The sequence below is a fragment of the Perna viridis genome, chromosome 8 (genome assembly GCF_037379345.1).
Source record: "Perna viridis isolate PV_CMFRI_1.1 ecotype Kerala chromosome 8, ASM3737934v1, whole genome shotgun sequence".
NCBI classification, from domain to species: Eukaryota; Metazoa; Mollusca; class Bivalvia; order Mytilida; family Mytilidae; genus Perna; species Perna viridis.
Window position 1 is genome coordinate 33,621,492 of NC_142452.1, and position 5,994 is coordinate 33,627,485.

Below are 5,994 nucleotides of genomic sequence, written 5' to 3' on the forward strand. Positions count from 1 at the left end.
CTACAATTTCATCTAATATTTCAAAGAGAGAGTCTTCTGGTATAACCACATCATTCAGAAGCTTAGTTTTAGCATTAAAATCACCAACAAGACAGACATTACAATCTGTTTTACTGTTTAACACCAACATTTCATTTTCTATATCTGTAAATGCTTCATTAGAAGCATACTTAGTATTTTCAGGAGGTATATAAATTCCACCCAATAATAAATTTTTGTCAGTACTCAAAATTTCTGATTGGATTTCCACCCACTGAACAAAATCACAAGTTGTAATATGAAATTTTAAAAAATCTTTTAGCCCTTCTCGATAAACAATTACAATTCCACCTGATTTCTTTACAAATTTCGACCTATATTTTGAAAAACATAAATAACCATTTGGCAAATTGCCTTCAATATCATCATAACTATCAGTTTTTGTTTCTACAAAAATTAAAATGTCAATTGTCTTTATTAAATTACAAAATTCTGGACACAACAATTTGGACTTGAGCCCACAGACATTTAAACACGATACGTGTATGTTTTTTAACACATCACTACCAACGTTCACAGTTCGACTCCTGTTAGCGAGTTCCTAGCTGCCCCCAGCGGGAGGGGGGATGCAAAAGTCACCACGTTGGTTTCCGGGCTGACCAAAGAATTGCGGAGGTGGTTCCCTGGACACTTGAGTTGGAGGAGGTATAGTAGGTTGTCTACCAGTAGATGGACGTTGATTGTCCATAGGAAATGCCTGTTCATTAAGGGGGTTGTTGACTAACTGGTTCCCAACGTACAGTTTATCCAATACTAGTCGTACATTACGATTACCCTGCTGCTTAAGCTCAATCATTTTCGGGATAAGTTCTTTTCTCCTGTTGCTTATTTCAGTGGGGTATTGTTGGAAAACTGCAACGCCCCTTCTCCCTTTGAGTTTATCGATGGCAGCTGACCTTAGCCGTTCATGGTCACTATACTTAGAAAACTTGGCAATAATGTTCCTGGGCTTTCTGTCAACCCTTTGTCTAAGCCTATGAACATTACAGAATTCAATATTTTGAGCTTTGTCAATACCAAGTTCAGTATGTATAAAGTTTTTAACAACCTCTTCTGCATTTTCATTTTCAGGATCTCGAGACTCCTCAATGCCATTAAAAATGAGGTTATATTTCATTGAGTGAGCCTGCATTTCAAGAAGTTTTTCCTGTAGCATACCATTTTCAAACACAAGTTTATCTCTTTCAGTTTCTAAGCCAGACACCCTGTTTTCAACTAAATTATAATGGAATTCCTCATTAGTTAATCTATCTGATTGCTGTTTTAAATCATGCCTTATATCTTTTATTTCACAGTTCATTTTGGTAAAATGTGATTCCATAGCTGACACTCTGGCAATAAGTTCATCTAGCTTATCAAGTTTATTCAACCTTGTATTCATGAAGTTTATGGTTTCTAGAATTGTTTGTAGTGTGGAACTATCACATGTAGATATGGGTTGCTGATGAGTAGGTTGTGGAACTTGAAGAGAGTTATGTATAGGCAAATTTGGTACACTTGGGCCTGGCAGATGTTGAGTCATGTTGAACATGGGTGTAGTAGAAAAATTGCTTATAGGTGTGCTATGTTGCTGTTGTTGAATGGAGGGATGAAACATGGTTGGATTGGTACTTCTAACACCGTAAATAGACTCATTTGCATTCGCAATGACTTGAGATAGCTCGGGTGAACTAATGTTTACATTCGGTATGGGCGCCGCCATATTGCTATCGGGTGGGGTCTATGTACTTTTTGATTTCCTTTTTCTCTTACGTGCCATAGAATAAATCCACAAAAATGTCTCATTTGATATTCATATTGATAACAAAAGCACATGATGTTATAAGATAATAGATATCTAACCAAAAAAGTCTGATATATAAAACATATTGACGGAGATCTAACTCGTCCGTCCACTCACTTCGCCTCCATTTCTCAAACACTCAACACGAGATGTCGTTTACAAAAATCTTCAGTGAGGCTAGTCCTGCCGAGCAATTAGTATGAGGTAGGACAAGCGCTCTGATAAATAAGAAAGTACATATATTCGTTTATTATAGTGATAAAAATATCGTATTATAAAGAAAAAGTTGCGGATCCTTGAAAATTATGTTACATTTTCAACATAAAAAATTGAATTTTAACACAAACTTTTGTATTAAAAATTGATTGTAATTATGATTTGTAGAAAACTTGGGCGGACAGTATAATTACTGTAATCAATGACAACATTATGTTTAACTCGCAACATATTTTTGTATACGCCCGACGAAAAGTCAAAACTCCACTTTTGATTACATGAACTTTCACAAACAGTTATTACGAGAACAGGTTTTCTAGACGAACATTGTGACTGTTTCAATTATTTATGGGATATTATTGATATCATTACTCAACTCAGCCTCGGTATTATTGTATTTGTGGACAAATACAGTATTAAACTTAATATTTTTATTTACCAGGTACGTAAACAATTTAAATTTGATCTCTGATTTCTAACTTTTATACTTTTAAAGTTTACAGCTTTCATTTTTCATTTAAAATAGAAATGATAAAAGTAAATTTATTAATTGAAATAAATAAATAAATGTATAAATAATATTGAATTAAAATTTGGAGGAAGCTCTCTAGTCTCTCTCGTGGTGGAGTCTTTGTGGAGTGGTGGTGTTTTCTACTGTTTCTGGTATTATTTTTTTTTGTCTGTGTCCGTGGCCTGTTGACACTGCATACTTTAAAGGCTGGCCTGGTAAATAAAGATATTATTATAAGTTTTATACTTCATTTGTCCTAACATACACTGTGGTCGAAATATATTTTTCTAATTATTTTAGTTTAATATGGTCCAAACTATTGACCAATCATACGACAAATGCGATGACTATTCATTCCTTATTGTCAACTTTCCTTTCATCTGTGGAAACATCCCTTCAGCTTTTATGTATTATTTTGATTATCTTATGTTCTTTTTTGTGTGTGACTATTTTCACTGTTTGGTCCCTGGATTGTGTTCTTTTGATTTCCGCTAGAATCTTGGTTCCCTTGATTACTCTTTAAATTTCACTTCTCTCCAAAGAGTATATTTACAATTTAAATCTTGAGCCTACATTGGAGGTTACCCATATTTTTATACATTCATGTTCAACAAAAAGGTTCCTAGGCTATTTTATTTGGACTTTGTTGGCCCTATCGTTTTAGAAAAAACGCCAATTAGAGTAAAAATAGGTGTTTATTAAAACCCATGTAGAATGTTTTTTTTATTTTTATTATTCTTTTTTAATTGTGTTCCTTATTTAAAACAACAATATCCAGCGGATTTTATATCTTTTGGACCGATCAATCATGATTCGCAACTCCGCATCAATTGGGATTGATTTTGTATACGATGGGGACATAACTTTTTATAGGTTTAAACTAGTCTGGAACTGGCATGTCAGTTAACTGACAGCAGTCCTTAGTTTGTATATTTGTGTAATGTATATTCAGTTTCTTTATTTCCGTTGTAAAAAGGGAGTCTGGGGCGGGGGATGGGGGGTTGTACATGTGATCACGCCCAAGTACTTTAACCCTGCCGCGCTTTTTTGCGCCTGTCCCAAGTCAGCAACTTCTGTCTGTCTTGTTTTGTTTTCACCTTTAGTTTTTTTATGTCACTTGAGTATATAGGAGCAACTCTTTTGCTGTACCTGTGTATAATGATGTTTTGGGGCCTATTACAGCCTGCCCTGTGGAATAAGAATTTCCTTGTCGTTCATTGAAGACCAATGGGTGGCATTGGGCTGACTATTTCATAATTGCGGGATTGTTGTCTCTTTGACATATACGCCATACCTATTTTCGTTATAATTTTTATTCTAGGTCCGATTTCCAAATTTTTATATTGGACTCCCCGTAAAAATCTCTGTCTGCGTTTTTGCAATCAGATTTCAAATATCTCTTATGGTTTTCTAGTTATAAGAGATCAAAGGGACCTGAAAAATCGACTTTATTATTTTTGGTTTAATTTTGAAAGTTTCTAATTTAATTAAAAATTTTGTACAATATAGTGTCCAAACCATTGATGTGCCCTTAATAAATTGAAAGTCCTTATGCTTAAGTGTGTCAAAAACTAATGTGTGCCCATATTTGTCCCAACTGTTCAGGATTCGACCAATGCGGTCGTATCATCAATGATGATGCGCTGGGCGAAGCTTTTTAATCATTTTAAAATTACCAAAAAATCTATGTGCACGAAAAAAATAAATGTTCATACATTTTTTTAGAAGATAAAAAATGTATCATAATTAAAGTACATATCTGCGAAGTATGACAACTTCCAAGAACAATATTTTATTTGTGAATAAGTGTACCTTGACATGGGAAGTAGACCCAAAAAATGTTACAACGTATGCAAAAAATGCAAAATTACGTAACTAGTTGAATTAAGAAACGCAGTGAAATACATATGAAGAATACGGATATCGTACGTACATGTACCACTGTGTACATTGTATGTCAAAAAGACAATAATGCCACCGAGATTAAAATTGTCCGCCAAGGGCCACCCATTGGCCTTTAATGTACAAGGAAACCCGCATTTCACTGGACAGGTTGCAAATATTCCCAAACAATTCATTTTTTGTAAGATTTATAACTAAGTCAGAGAAATTTCAATGGAGAATGCTCATATGATTTCAGTTTTAAAAAGAAAAGATATCAATGGAAAATGCACATATAATTTCAGTTTTATAAAGAAAAAAAATCAATGGAGTATGCACATATAATTTTAGTTTTAAAAAGAAATTATATTATTGCATCATCATACAATGTATATTCCCGACTTGCGAACCAACATTTTGTCAACATTTTATCATTTTATCTCCCTTTGGAGCAGGTGTCTATTAAACACATAAGGTTTTCCATCCGATATCGACGGTACTTTAGAAAATCACGAAAGTCAGAAGGGAATTTCTCGTTCTACTGACCGGCCTGCCATAAATTTTCTTTACCTGGGATACAAATGAAAATAATCTTTATGTAACCTACCAACAAATTGAAACACCCTGTAAATTTTAGAAACACCGCTGTGCTGGGGATTCCATTTTCATTCGCGTTACCTCTTTTTTTCTGCACCTGAATCCGAACATCGATAAGAGACTTCGAAATTACACCTGCTCTTACGAGAGGTAACTCTGCAAAAAAGGATAAAATATGGCTGCATCCCGAGCTTTGCAAGTAGGGAATACGTCAACCATCGAAACTTGAATTTCACCGAATATCATTACCTTTATAGTAGAAGATAGAGCTGAAGTAAACGACGATCGCAATTAAAGGTTATGGTTATTTGTAGTGTGATAATTTTAATGTAAAAATCACGTGACACTAACAGATCGCAAAAAATGCAACTGAAAGTACTTCGGGGGTGGGGGGGGGAGTCAAAATTATGTATTTATAGCAGGAATGAATAAATTTTCCTTGAAAACCGAACTGGATAAGCTCTATGCATACTCAAATTTTGTGAGAGGAGAAATCGCGAATTTACACTATGGAACATTATGTGGATAGTTATTTATGTTACAAAGGGAGCTTAATAGGTTGACCAGTGTTACATACACGAATATTGTGTTTCCCCTAACGTTTTAATAACGAACAAATTCTTCATATTTGAGCTTTGTTCGGTGAGAAATTGAAATAAAACATTTTTTCTAATGTTTGAACTGGTTATGCGAATTCATATGGTTTGGGACAGTTTACACCTTTCATAAATCGCTCCGCGGAATACAAGTGTGAATTGATCGTAAACATAAAAATCTAGACTGTTGTTGATGTTTCTATTTTGTTGTTTTTTTTTCATCGATTTATTTCTGTTTTTCTTTCTGTCTGTTTCTTTTTTTTTTGTAGTTTTTGTCGTGCCTCTGCCTTTGTGTGTACAGAAATAAAATGGATTAAAGTATTGTGTGAAATTTTAGTGAAAATTATGTACAAACAAAATTGACAATAACA